At 43.5% G+C, this 15091-nt stretch overlaps 1 protein-coding gene across 7 annotated transcripts in view; it reads right to left on the bottom strand.

The window, feature by feature from the left end:
- Window positions 1–15091, bottom strand: part of RBM47 (RNA binding motif protein 47) — an 81134-nt gene that overhangs the window by 39840 nt on the left and 26203 nt on the right. The window contains exon 1 of one of the 7 annotated variants that reach the window (XM_075091634.1): window positions 4673–4734. The exons of 5 other annotated variants lie outside the window; for them this stretch is intronic. The gene's annotated coding sequence lies outside the window, so the exon portion shown is untranslated. Of the gene's footprint in view, window positions 1–4020; window positions 4160–4672; window positions 4735–15091 lie in introns of those variants that run through there. One more of the 7 variants, XM_075091632.1, reaches the window with a different exon arrangement.

The raw sequence follows: 15091 nt of genomic DNA, 5'->3' as shown, positions 1-15091 counted from the left end.
TGTTCTCTGCAGCTCTTTGGAAAGGATGAAAAGTAGAGGCTTCACATCTGCAAAACATGACTTCCCTCACTCAACAACAAAACCAATTGGTTTGAGTTTTTGGTTTTAAGCCAAATACTCATTAGATACAAAAGAGGCAATGTGATGACCTCTCAAACTTGATTTGTTCCAAATATGAAGGTTAAATGTCACTGCAGGTTTGGCTCAGTGTCTTTTGCTTTTCATTCTCATAGCTTGGGAGAGGCAGGGAAGAAGACCAGTAAATCCACGTGAGTCAGGATACTGTAGTATGAGAAGTAAGCCTCTGTTTAGTCAGCCATTAAAAAAAACATTTCTGCTAAAATTATTGGTTGCTATTTCTACTTTTGCCTATGAGCGTATAAGCAAATACTGTCTGATATTGACAGCTGTTGTTAAATATTGGAAGTAAAGGGAAACCTTGTGACCCAGCACTGGGGACAGGAGGGCAGGGCTGCCATTCATTTGGATAGCTATGTTTAAACATCAACTATATACTGCACTCTGATCTGAGCAACATCTGACTTCTGATGAGAACAAAAGTTCAGTTACTACTGAAAGCAACAAGTTGCATAAAGAAACATTCTCATTGAAAGTACACATTGCAAAGAACAAGAAACTAAATCAAGATCTAAGCATTCATTTCTCATTGACATCATTGGGAACTGCATATACATGCATCCAGCACAAAATAATTTTGGTAATTAAAATAATTAAAGTTACTTCATTTCACAGAGATTATATTTCATGTTCAGTTGCAAACCATGGGTTAACACTTTGTGCTATTTTAGCAAAATTGAAAAGCTGGGGTTTCACTGCATCGCTAGTACTTATGCTTAGCTGGAAATGTGCAAGGGTAAGTCTGCTTGTTTCTAATCACTGTCCCTTAAGGTTTGCATTTTACCTGATCATTTCATTCACCACAACAGAAAGAGGGAAAACAGCTTATTGTCACAAAAATATGCTTCTGCAACTGTCTCTGAAAAGGTAAATTGTTTCCCTCATAAAACCCTTACTCCTATAAAGGGCAAAAATCCCCCAGTAAAATCACACTTCTGACTTAAGATAATAAAATAATTAAATGCTAAAGTTTTAAATTGCTCCCAAAGTAACATGAAGTAGGTGTTCTGGATATTGTACAAGTGGACAATATGAAAAGATTTTCCAATATTCAGAGTCATATCTTCATAGAAGGAACAAGACTCCTGCCAGAGGCTGCAGACTGCTTCTCTTCTATCTCAAGCCCAAAGCATCTGCAAAGGCCTTACCCAGGTGCCATGGGGCATGGGAAAAAAATAACGGCTGTGAAGGTCTCCACTTGGAGTACGTTCTTAAAAAAAGACATCCAGCACGGCAAACCCCAAGTAACCTGTCTGCTACAGGTGATTTGTTGTCTTTGTAATGGGGAATCCAGGAAAGTGATTGCAACATCTTACCTGTGATGTGATGGCTGCTACACCAACAAGTACAATAAACAAATGAAAGCTGCTGGAATGAGTGCTCGAGTGCAGGAGGTTGCTGAGGCACTGCCTGGACACTCCTTGTGGGCCCCTCCTGGTGACATGCCCATCACCTGCCTGCGGAGAACAGGGACCGAGGCTACTTGTGCCTCTGCAAGGGCGCTGCTTGGCATGGGAGGCCCTGGTGCCCGCGAGCAAGTGGGTAACCCTGACACTTTCTGGGGAGGAGATGGCAGAGTTTTGCCACGTCCCTGCTAACCTTCTGTAATTCTGGTTGCATGGGACTTTTTGTTTGGCAGTGTTTCCCTTTTCTGCCATCTGAACAATCAGCATCACTACTGACCAAGTATCACTCCTTTCCAAAGTATCTGTAGAGATTATTCCCATTTTAAAATATCCCTTTACTATAAGCATTTCTGGTTCAAATATAAATCTTTCTTCTCTCCTGTAAAGGGGAATTTGAAAAAGTGTCATTATATTTTATTTTGCATAGGTCTAGCAGTAATGCCTGTGTCAGGAACTGCCTTTAAGGGTGACTAAAGACTTGTTTTTAACTAGCAGCTCCACAACCAGTCCAGGCTAAGCATTATTCTTGATCTTTTCCACCTCGTATATCTGGAAAAAGATTTTGCAGACCAGGCTGTCCTCGTGATCCCTGTACAGCCCTGCTCCTTTCAGTGTATGTACACAGGTTTAACCAACTGAGACTTGGTAAACAGCTGTGCTGAAAATACAGCACGTGAAATGAAATCTCCTTGCCTCATTTTAGCACATAATAATATGTTGTTATTATTTACTGAAACAATTTAAGTTGCCCATAATTTACAGACAGTTATGAGCCCCTTGTCCTGAAACCTGTCTATCTGATAGCATTTTTCCTTGATTCCTTGACTCAAAGATGGAAAGGAGTTGGAGTTGCTCTGAAAAAAGTCCTCTGTAGTGCAAACAGGACTCGAAGACTGAACAGATTTTGCCAACAGTCCTATTCCTTCCATTTAAGCCACATAATCTCCCTTGTAGTCACCAGCTAGAACCCTAGCTTTGTATGAAAATAGGCAAGATAACATTGTCACCACTGTCTTTTGGTTTAGATGTTTTTGCTTTAATTCAGCCTCTGTAAGCTCTGAGATAAGATTTGAACTCTTTCTTTAATTACGGCAAAAGAAACTTCTACAACAGTCCAATTTAGTATCAGATACTGGAACCACCATTCCTGGGAGAGGGAGGGCAAGAATCACACATCAGCTATGACACACAAGAAAATCACACACTTTCATCATAGTCATGATGCTTTACATCTACAAATTCACCAACAGACTGAAACTACAGTGCAGCCTTCACCAAAATTTGTCTTGAATCATATTTCAATCCTTTAAAGCAGACATTTGTGGGAACCTAGTTGCTTTGTTCTCCGGTAATTTTTTCCTGCACTTTGCTCTAGGAGTTTTAGTACTGCTGAGAACTGAAGCCACACTTAGAATACTTTTAATAAAGTAAATATGTTACCGTACTTCAGTACCACCTAAGACCACTGAGCATATACTAAACATAAATAGCATGTCATATTAGCAAACATATCAAAAAAATCTGTCACATCAGGAAGGATTGAAGCAGGCACCAAGCACAGCTAGGGGCTGACACTCATAAACTGGAAGCAACAAATTTTTAAAAAATCCTCTTTCTTGCGTTTTGCATTGCACACAAATTGTAGTGAAAATAAACTGTGAATACTGACTACATGTCAGCCACTTCACACTGAGCCCTCTGTGAAAATTCCTCTTTCAGGGTTACTTGACAGTCACCTGGGATGTAAAAGGTGATTTCTGGGGAGTCACCATATGCACTGATATAAAGACACATCCAGACCAGCAAAGCACATGCAGAGGATGGTTCCTGCATGAACCAGTCAGCTTCCACAGTGTGGTAGAAACTTTCGGTCACTGAGCAAACTTAAAACAATTACTTGGATCTATGCAGCTCCACATGTCTCAGTGGCATATACCTATTAGGAACTTAAATCCTAATATTTTCTCTGTGTCTACTGCATTGGAACATGGAAAAAAATCTTGAAAAAAATTATTCACTTCCCCTTCTTTCGCAAAGCTCATCCAACATCAGCAAGTATTTTTCAGCATGAGTTGCTACCCACATCCCTGTTGCAATAATTAGATTACACATTTTCATTAGAAACTCTGACTCCTGTTCCTGCTCTTCAGTTAGAAGACAAGCAGAAGCCAGCTGTTTTGAGTTTTACTAGAAAACCACAAAGTTTTCAAATGCAACTGTGCATTAATTTTGTTTGTTTATTTTTTAGATGAAGATACACTAAAATCAAAACAACTAGCTAATCAATCATGGGTTAATCAACCTGTGCTTTAGATGACACCATGCAGTCAACTACAGTTGACGCAAGCAAACAGCAAAATAACAATGCCAACTCGTCTTCCGACTTCTAGGTAAGGAAGCTTTGGCAAACCTTATAACCAAGCGCTGTTGCACTTCTGCCTCTCAAAGCTAGGAAAATGGAAGTGGAAAATGGTACCTGGGGAAAGGCTGGTGTGCTCCCGTGGGTGCTGGCTGCTGCTGGGCTCCTGCTGCCTGCCTCCCCAGGCAGCCCAGTGCCTTTGCGGCCACGGCTGCCTACGCGGGTCAATGTTTTACCAGGCTGTGAGCAGCTCACTGTCCCACCCTCCCTGCAAACACCCCGTGGGTAAGGCAGTGCCGGGGCCACGGGGGCAGAGCCAGTGCCGAAAAGGTTACCCCTCTTCTACCCGCCCTGTCCTCCACAGAGAAAACAAAGCACAAAAAAAGGGGAAATCTGCTAAAAGGGGGATGTAAGGAAGGCATGGCACGAAGGGAAAAAAAACAAAAAAGCTACATAAATGGTGCTATTAATAGATATTTTGTGGCTGTGGCAGGTAAGTCATGATAACCTTTCTCTGTATTGTTCTAAGGCTGCATGCAAGCCTAGGCGTGCCTGGCTGAAAGCTGAGAGGGAACGCTTAATTTATGGGAGCACGTAAATTTCCAAATAAATCTTTGGCATAAGAGAGCAGTCATTCCAATGACAGCTAAAACTTCAAAAAAACAAAATGACAACAAAAAGACCTGAAACAGCATGATAAAATAACCAAAGGGAGTCTAAATTCGAAGACAGGGGAAAGAAATGGCTGAGGCAATCTGTGACGGTTTACCTTGCAGGTAGAGGCTCTGCTCCGGCGCCTCAGCTTCTTGAGAGTGCCTCAGAATTGAAGCTCTACCCGGGCTAGCCAGAGCTTTCCCATTCCCAGCAAGTTAACAATTACAAACAGAGGGCAGCTGAAACGCACTATCAACCAAGCACGGCACTGACAAGGTGCCACTGCCACTCTCCGAGGAGGAGAGGACAGCTGCTGAGCTTGGGAAGGGCTCAGAGGCTGGGACTCGCTGGCTGCTCCCAACCCGGGAGACACTTTTCGGACCTGGTACACAGATGTGTGCTCATAAAGGAGCAACAGGAAAATTTAGGCTACATTGTATGTCCTAGTTTTGTAACACTGCTTCGTCTGTCATGACCTTTCAGTCCTGGTTTCAGGAAGAGTGATTCATTTTGTCTAATCTAGGATCCCTGACTTAAGCAGTACATATGTTAACGTATGTGTTTAAGGAGAAAATCTACATCACTGGCTGCTCTAGCTAGTTAGATTAGCTACTAAAACCTGCCTCGCAGTACAAGGAGCATGTTCGCATGCTGGGTTTGCTGTTGATCTGGACCTTGCATGCCATTGCACAGGGATGGGGTTGTCCATGCTCAGTGATGCTGGGCTGAGGGACACCAGCCGAGTCTGGTCAAGTTGAAGAGGCTTTCTCTGCCCACTGGGCGCACTGCAGTGTACTCACAGCTGGCTGGGGCACAGCTGCATCTAGCTCACCAGCCCGCATGCACGTGTGACTGTTGGTGCAGCAACGGGCTGCAGCTGGACTTGAGCAGATGTGTCACCGAAAGCAGGAGTGCCTTCCCTGAGTCAGGACTCCCAAGTGGGCTTCCTCAGAGTCCAGGGCAAGCCTGCAGGAGCTGATGCATGGCTAGCCACTGCAGCAACATGAGCCCTGTGGCTGCTGCCTGTGCTGTATGCCCAGTGCACCCAGCACACACAAACCTGCTCAGCTCTCCAAGGTGCCATCATTTGCTGTGGGTGCTTCCAGATGTGGAGTTTCTTCCTGCCAGTCCGCACTCCCCTCCCCTCCCCTTTTGCCTAGAAAAAGAAAGGCAGAAGGGGAATCTCTCACACATTTGGTATTTAAGGCCAGCATGGCGGCAGCCTTTTACTCCCTGGTAGGACAGGCTGTTTGCACGAGCAGAGAAGGCATATGGACTTCTCTACAGCTGCTAGACACAATCCTGCTGCTGTAGGACAACCTGCAAGACCTGGCAATGTCTTTTGCATGAGCCTTATTAATTCAAAACCATCAACTTGTATTCCCTCTAGAAAAAACCCTCACAGCTGCTTTACAGCATCTGCTCCCAACCTGTGAGGAAGAGCACTGTGATAAACACACAGAAGAGACCCATCTTCTGCCAGCTTCTCAGGCTTGCAGCAGGATATGTGCCACATCACATTAGCCTCTCAGTGCTTCGCTGGTCCCCCAGATCTAAGTGGAAATAATAACAACCTGCTATTCGACAGAGCTGCTTGGAGTCTCAGCTGTGGCTATCACCTCTGAGATCCCCAGGCAGAAAGAGGGAGCTTATCTGAAAGAGCTTATCTACACTTAAGGCCCTGCCTAACCAGCTCTAGAGAGCAGGAACTGCTCATAGCTGTCTTGCTCTGCCTCATATTGAGAGCTGCTCCCAGAGAGGTGGACTAGGTGGGCGAGGCAGGAGGTCCAGTCATGCTGTTTCTCTCTCCTGCTTGGATAAGGACTCCACTCAAGATCTCTCAGACCTTCCCAGCAAAACCTGTGGGGAAGAGATCATGTTTCTGTGAAAAGTTCTACTTTTGGCAACTTGGCATTTCCTAGTTGCAGAAGCATTTCAGCAGAAGACTCTGGAGGAGTGCTGCCCACCCATCTAGATCAGATCTAGATTTTATCACCGTCACGTTTCATGCTGTGACACTGCTGGCCCGGTGTCCAGCATGGCTGAAAACTGTGGCTGCAGTGGTGAGATTTGGAAGTGGAAAAGTGGAACACTGGTACTCAAGTTATGGAGCCAGCTCAAATGTAGTTCACCTGGCAGTGTAGACAAGGTCACTGCCTGTTATAGGAAGGTTGTACAAGTACTCACTTTTCCACAGTGCTAGTACCTCTGTGATGCATGTTAGCATGGTACAGGCCTGAGAGAGTCAAACTGTGTATAGTATTGACCCACGGAGGCCAAAGGACTTCAGAGAAGCTCAGTGATCTGTCATAGCTGCCAGGTGTAGCTACCACAGAAAAATGATGGCTCTGCTATGGTACAGCTGAAGTTGTATCATGTCACCCTGGACAAACAGAACAGTGGACAATCTCATGTGTTGTTCCACTAATCTGCCCTTGCAGATAAGGTGATATAACACAACAGAAACCAAACTTTTTTTCATTGTTGCACAAGCAATAAGAAAAAAATTATCTTCCCTACATACCTCTGTACAGCTACCACTTTGTGAAAACTCGGTCTTTCATTCACACAAGCTTGTGCAACCTTTTCTCTGGTTTTCAGAGATTAACCTCTAAATGAAAATCATCCAAAACTAATGAGTTTTACTTTTCTGTGTAAGAAAGTGATAGCAGTAGTAATTTTTATAGGGTGTTACAACTGAAAGCAAGTTGCAAACATGAATGACTGGATTAAGTACCGTTGTGAGGCATTTTCCTGAAGTGTTGGTGCCTTTGGCTCTTCCACAAGCTGGGGTAGGCTAAGATACTTTCCTAAAGGTCATACAGCAAGACGGTACCACACCTGCAGTCAGCTCTGCAGGTATCATTGCCTGTGTTCCTGAAACGAGTGCGGTCAGCTTCAGGCCAACCTGAGTTTTCATGCTTCTCCTTATTTTCCAGTCTCAGAGATGAGGTTTCACAAACAAGGGCTCAGAGAGAGGTAGATGCTTCTCAGGAGGCCAAGTCTGCCCCTGTGTCACCTGGTCCAAAGTTCCCCACACCACGCTTTTGCAGATAACCTGGGGCGGGTTTCTGATTAACGCACCACTGACAGGAAAGATTGTGACCTACAGAAGCTTGCCATTTCAGTCTCTTCTCAGCGCACAACCTTTGTCACAGAGCACAGGTTTCAAGGGCAACGTAACACTTGCGTATTTACTTACTGCAAATGGAGGAGGTGCTGGACTGTACAGCACACAGACTGTAAAGTCAAACATTAATTTAGTATAGACACTGTAAAACTTCAGGCTAGCTTGGGAACAATAAAGTAAAAGACATGGATATTAAAAGTGAAAAGCACCTAAAATTCACAGGCTTTTGGGCAAAGCACTTCCAATGAAACATCCATTTACTTATGAAGTGTTAGCAGCCCTAACGATAAATAGATCAAAAAACAAAGCTAAAACACGGGGATCAGGTAACAGAAGGGGAAATTCCTGTGAATCTTAAATGGGGGTTAATTTTTTCCCAGTTCCCTTTCAACAGATGCATTTGTATTTCATCCTGCATGGCAACACTCACTTTGGAAAACAGTACAGGCAGATCCAGAGGGGCTACTGCGGAGGCTTTGAAAGCTTCATGTTCCCAGTAAAGAACCTCCTATATCTGAGCACACAATGCTGTCAGGAATATGTTCAGACCCATCCCTAAGGTGCGTGTCGAAACCACCTCCCCAGGAAATACTGGAACAGCATCGATTGCCTCTAATGGGATCTACGTCCCCTCCTCTGGAGCAGAAGGACTAGCAACTACCTGCTGCAAAAGGAACAGGTGGGAGGGGAAAAATAATAGCTCTGAGCTGTGGAAGATCTTTATTGTACAGGAAAATAGCAAAGATGTGAACCGTGAATTGAGAGGGCTCTTCAGCAGTGGCCTGAAGGTGGCACACATGAGGACACCTCTCCAGCTGTGGCTTTGGTTGGTTGTCTGGGCTCCTGGCAATGGTACCTGGCCAGGCCAGCAGTGCAAGAGCTACAGTCCTGCCATACCTACTCATACCTTTGGTCCATAATTTAGTATCTTGTGCTGAGATTTCAGAGCAAAATGCCCTGTAGATCTTCACCTACTGCAGAATGAGTCCTCAGCACTGGACAGACAAGGTACTCCTCCAGATGATGAGAGGAAAGAGATAGCAAGGGAACTATTTACAAAATGCTTCTGCTAGCTGATCTTGGAGGTGTTTTGCTAATGGTTTCACTGGGCAGAGTTTGAGTCAACACTGTTCCCTTGGACGAAACAGACCTTGCAAAATATAGGATATATAAGAAAACTTGCTCAAAATTCACAGAGAAACTGAATGTTGAATGAAAAGAATATTTGCAAGCCGTTTCTGCAGAGCTGATTTGCTAAACACCTGTCTAGCAAAGAATGGACAACACTGGTACAAAATCATACAATGCCAGGCTAGAAAACTCCCTAAAAAAAGAGGCTTTATTCAAAAACCAAACCACCCTGACCCAACTTTCTTGTTCACTCCCTTATTTGCAGCTTTCTTGCAAAAATAGTTTTTCAAAACCTAACCTTCCAAAGCTTTCAGGGAGAACTGCTTGTTTTCACTTTATCTGTGTTTTGTACAACCACACTATGCTAGTGATTTAGCAACTTCACATTGCAGACAACTATTTCAAAATATTCCCTTCCTCATAGCTGTTCAACTGCTTTTACGTGTATTGCTGCATTGCATGATGTCACCCACAGTCATGCTTAGGAAAGGATGGTGTTGGAAATATGGTGGTTTAAAATCACAGATGTGCATTCCCCATGGGTTTGATTTTAGTGCAAAAGTCCCTCAGCTAAGCTGCTTCTGGGATTTCCCTGATGTGACAGTTACTGAACAAGGAGAATGTCAGGCTCAGGCTTGGATGGTGCTGGTTTAGTCAGGATCCTCACTGGGCAGCTGGGCGTCTGTGTGGTTTGGGTGCTTGAGTGATGTCCCCGTCACATCCCTGGTCCCTTATGTCCACCTGTGCAGACTGGGAGTGGAGGAGCAAATGGGCAGGTTGGCAGTGGTCCAGGGGAGATGCCCCCAGGAGCACCCCTGGCACCAGGAGTGCCTGGCAGGCACACCTGCTCTGGCCTGCCATCGGGATGGCACTGGGTGCACATAATAGTGTCCATAGCACATTGGGGAGACCAACAGAAAGGTACCCCAGTGAAGCTGGAGACCTTTTCAGCTGCAGCAGAAAAATATTACTACTTCAGGGGCAAAACCAGAGTGTGCTGAACTAGAACTATATTTTTAGAAGAACCTGCCTCTCACTTAGGCACCAAAATAAGCCTGAGCTGAAAACAGACCCCCATAGATTACCTAGGCACAGGTGTCACAAGAGGACTTGCAAAGAGTGGAGTGATTTTATAACTCAGACCCCTTCCCAGGGAGGTTGGTGTGGCAGCCGCTACCTCTCAGACCATGCTCAAGCACTGCAAAAACCAACCCAAAGCATTGGGCTTCCCAAATGCCAAGTAACCTGCAGCAGCTGGGCTGGGTCCACAAGGACTCCCTTGCAGCGGGTGCCATTTGCCTCACAAACGTGCTGCCAGATGCGAAGGACAGGAAGAAAAAAGTGTTTCAGGGCTAGAGTATTTATCGTTTTCTCTGACTGTTATTTACAAAATGTAAACATTTGAAAAATTAAACAACCCTAATATCAGTATAGTGCTTTTACTAATTTTCTCCTTTAATGGAAGACAGATTTCTTCCACTTACATTTCAGTTAAGACATTTTTAATTACTTTGTTAAATAACTATATTATGCATATGAATTAAATAATTATAAGCCACAGCTTGGTATATGACTTTTTTCCCCCCTTGGAGTTCTTTTAAGATAAGAATAAAATTGTTTATTTTGTACAGGAGAGTACTTATATAAAAATCTCTGGGCCATCTGCTATTTTTATATATCTATTTATCTGTTTTGTCTCTATCAAGATAGATTAGGTTTTAAAATGCTTTGGGAGATCCAACTGGGTATGTGGAGCTGTAAAAAATAAGAATTTCTAATAAAAGAGAATAAATGTGTTGTTAACAATGACTTAATTGTACTTTCTTGGGCTTTAACATTGGAACTGAAACTAGCCTGTATCTGTTTTAGCAATGAACAGTCTCCTTAGCCTTGTCCTTAGCACCTTATGTTAAATCTGAGCAAATATTCGCTATCAAACTCAATGCCTAACATTCGACAACACAGAACATCTTCATCGGACCCTGCAAGTGCAGCTAGTTGCTTTGAATGAACCCCAGGAGATAAGTAACATTTCTATTTAAAAATAATATTTAAGAAGATAGTGCATACAGAGATTTTATAGCTGAATGGAAAAGCTGGGACTGAATCAGCCTTTCCAGCAGATACTGCCAAGATGAATGGAATAATTTTTGTTCTTATTTGCTTTGCTGAGAATCTCAGAGGCAATATTGATACAGAGCTCTGTGAGGCCAGTCCCTGAAGAACTGTACTTAAATATTTGCAAGCTGTTATTTACTGCTTAATTATCTCCATGCAACCAAAACCATCCCTCAGCTTCAGTACATAGGTGCCTTTTACAGCACGTTCACCTCATCACTAAATTCAAGGCACAAGAAACATCTGTAGATGAGTGGGACGAAGGTCTGAAGGGCTGATACACACAGTGGACCTCTTGCTTTGTGGTTTTCCTACCATCTGCCCATGAGAGGTGTCTGGCTGCCTCTTGCTCCTTTCTTTAGGGGAAACCCCAAGGTGGAGGGAGACTTCCTGAAACAGAAACAGCTTGAAGGGAGGAGGGTGCCTGGAGGTAGCACCATGGCTAGGACATGGCTGGAGCTAGATGGGCAACCACAAAACTTTGAGGGAGATTGAAGGTGCTTAGGATGGAGTCAGGGACTTGATAATTGTCTGGAAGGAACTTAATAGAGAATCACAGAGATTAACAGGTGTGGTTCAGGAGGAACAGGAGCTGTGAACTGCTTACAGGGAGGGCGATAGCTGGAAATGAAGGTGGGGTAGAGCTGGAAGGCATCTTGTGTGTAGAAGAGATGAAAGGAAATCCATAATTTCTGAAGGGAAAGAAAAAGTAGGATGGGGCAACCCAGCTGCTGGTAAGGTAAAGTGTTTTGGACAGACAACTAATGAGACAGTAAGGCTTGTGAGAAAGGAGAGAATGTACAATCTACCAGGAGAAAATGAGGGTTGAATTGGAAAGAGGAAGCAGTAAATACAAGAATTTACAAATGCTGGCTCTAAAGAAATGTGAACGAGTCAGGTAAAATAATAGTGTCCTAAACAGACATATCCAAAAGGACAGCTCGTCCCTGGATGAAGAAAGAATTGGTGGATCATCTGCTTTCAACCCAGGCATTTGGCACCACTGCACTGGCTGCTGGAAGTCACACTGGCACAAAGGTGAAAGAGATGGAGTCCACCTACAGAGAACAGGAAAAAAGCCAGAGGTGACAGTGCAATGGAGCCTGACTGCAGAAAAACAGGGAGGTTACAGCCAAAATTACTCAGGTGGTAGGGCTGGTCCTGGGGCAGGTGTGAAAGAAGGAGTGGAAACTGGAGGGGTAACGGTTCAGAAAGAAAAATGAAACAATGAACCTTTTTCCTGTTTATGATAAAAATAGCCCCAAGCAGATTATTCTTACTTATTAAAAATCTCCACATAAAAAGAGCCTAGGAGAACCAGCAATACCATGTCTACAGTAGCTACATCACATGTGCAAATAAAATATGTTGCTCAACTTGTTTTTTTCTTATGTAAGGACTAAAACCAGATATCATTTACTCCTATGCACACACAACCAGTAATACTTTATGCTGGTAGTGTTCCCGCCTATTGTATCAAAGCTGAAGACCCGAATAACACAATGTTCTGTACCAGAAAACTGCAGCATTTAGCCAGTGTATCTGTTTCCTAAAGTAGTTTTATGGTCTTTCTATTTTTCAGATCTTCCATTAACACTCAAAGTGGATCTGTTTTTCCATGCAAAGGAATGATTAAAGAGGAAATCTGAAATGCCTACTCTGGCAAGCACACTAATGCATCTTCTGAGATCAGTGGTAAATTGCAACTTGTACACCAGAGGATCTGCAATTGGCTGTCCTGAGGCTTTTAGCATGGCTATTAGGAAAATCCTGATTCAAACTCCCAAGTTATAAAATCCATCTTGCTCCTACGCATGTTTTCAGAATTCAAAAACATTTCACCATATTCTGCAAAACTCATATTGCAACCTTTCAGCTTACACAGGCGCTATTTTCATAGCTGACATACGGAACCATGTCCTGATCATTACTATGAAACTGGGAGCTGTTGGATACATGTATTGCACTGAAAAAAAAGAGCTATTTTTAAGCCCAGGTGCAGCTATTTGTGGTTAGCTGGGTCTCAGTCCAGCCTGCCTGCAGGCAAGACCTATTTGAGGCTTGGATTTGATTTATGTTAAACCTGGAATTACACCGTTTGCTGCCACTAACGTTTGCACAAGATGGAGGGACTCTCAGGACCGGCTTGGTCTTGCAAGACTTCTCCATTGTTGGGACAAAGCCCTTCTGAGGACAACAGTTTGCATTTGAGTTGAGCTGCATCCACTAGAGCCAGATTTGTGGATTCAGAAAGGTCCCCTAAACAGTAAGGATTTCAACAACTTAAATGAATGGATGCATTTGATTTAACACAGCTCTGTTTATTCCATGTGGATATGGGGTTATGTTTTTCAGAGCAACGAAGCTTTGCCTGTGTTGTGCGCTGCAAGTTGGGTCAGTTTTTATGGTACTGCACGCCAGTCATGGATAGCTACATTTTTTTGGTTTTTTATACACGGAGGAATAGATGTATGGAAACTGTTGTTCCAATAACATACATTCAGAGAACTAAATGGATGTTACAGACCATTGTGAAGAGATGACAGATCATATTTTAATGATTACCAGCACTCCAAGCATCACCGGATTATGAGAAAGGCCTTAAAAGATGCCTTAGGAAAGATTACTAGGTGGCTGTCTAACTGTCACCCTACGCTAATAAAATATCAAACTCCAACAAACCTGGTAATGTGGAAAAATATAAGAATGGTATTGCAAACCTGAAAACTGGATTTTTTAATGATTGCTGGTACTTTCCTTTTTCTTTTGCAACTTATCGCCTGAATCTAAACCCAAATTTTAGTAGTATTTTGGAATAATCCTGAAGTATTGTGCAGTGATAGTATTTCATATTACAGTTGCACACTTGTGGGCTTTTAAATTCTAATAAAGGCTTACACTTGCACAGCCTTTCCCTTGAAGGCATCCCAGCTCACTTGCTGAGGTATTTTCACATAGTGTTTTCACCTCCTCTGATACACAGTCAGCTCTGACGGAGCACACAGTGTGAAATGATTGAATTTAGAAATTAAAAAAAATACTGGGTTTCACTAAGGTTACTGGGAGCATTTCGAGAGGTGATAGAACGCATTTATCTGATCTCACGTACTAGCCAGCTACCTGTTAAAAATGCAGGGAAGGCTAGGCTTGGGAAACTGAGTATCTTGGGCACTTTTAAAGATTTTCTTCTTACTGAAGTACCTGCATTATTCATCCTAGGAAAAGTCAGAAAGCTCTCATCTATTTTGTTATTAAAATAAAAAACCAAGGTTCTAGATCACAAATAGTGTTTCCATACCCTCACCTATTTCTCAGGTAGGACAGAGGGACATATGACTGCTCAAAAGTGAAGAACTGTGGAGGATGAGAACAGGTCCAACACAACAAAGCGCAACATCTTGCCTGTGTTTGGTTTGGGGCCAGCCAAGGCTGTGTCTGCAAATTTCCTATTTGCCACTTATACTTGTTTCACTAAAACTGATAATTTATCTCCTGCTAGACACTGGGTCTGTCTGAGCCAAGGTGAGAAGTACTATTGCAGTGTCTTTGGCAGAGCTACAGCACGCAGCCAGTGAGAGCCTGCCCTACCAGCCGGCACCACCTCCAACCAGCTTCATTACTCCCTGCAATCTCATTTCTGGGTTGAGGCTCCAGTTCAAGAGCCGGACTTGAGAGCCTGCCACCAGGGCAGAGTTGCTGTGGTCCTCCCCCACCACAGCAGTCACTTCTAGCATGGCCGGGAGGATGCTGGGAGAGCGGCAGGCAGCTGGGGAGCACCCTGCCGCCCCGGCCGGGCTGAGCCATAACCCCAGGACATTTAGGGGAAAGGTAAGTTGTTTCTTCATGCCAGGCTTCTCTCAGAAATGAAGGCAATTGCGTGTTGGAACAATGTCACTCCTAGATACAAACAAGTGAGGGCAACTCAGCCAGTACAAATAAACAAATAGATGCACAGAAAGAAGAAAAATTCCTCCTTTTGGATTAGCTTCTATTCTTCACATGAGCATTTGACACTTAGATGCTATTACAATGGATGTTACAGTTCACTTATTGATTAAATCCCAGTTACTGAGCCCATTTCTAGTTCTTGGCTGATGCCACTTTACTGATAGGTCGAATACAATTTTGTCTGCTTGCTGTTAAGTAAATAATCAG

Source organism: Phalacrocorax aristotelis, chromosome 4 (genome assembly GCF_949628215.1).
Source record: "Phalacrocorax aristotelis chromosome 4, bGulAri2.1, whole genome shotgun sequence".
Taxonomy (NCBI): domain Eukaryota; kingdom Metazoa; phylum Chordata; class Aves; order Suliformes; family Phalacrocoracidae; genus Phalacrocorax; species Phalacrocorax aristotelis.
The sequence above is the reverse complement of the archived record's forward strand: the minus strand, read 5'-3'. Positions and strand labels throughout refer to the sequence as shown.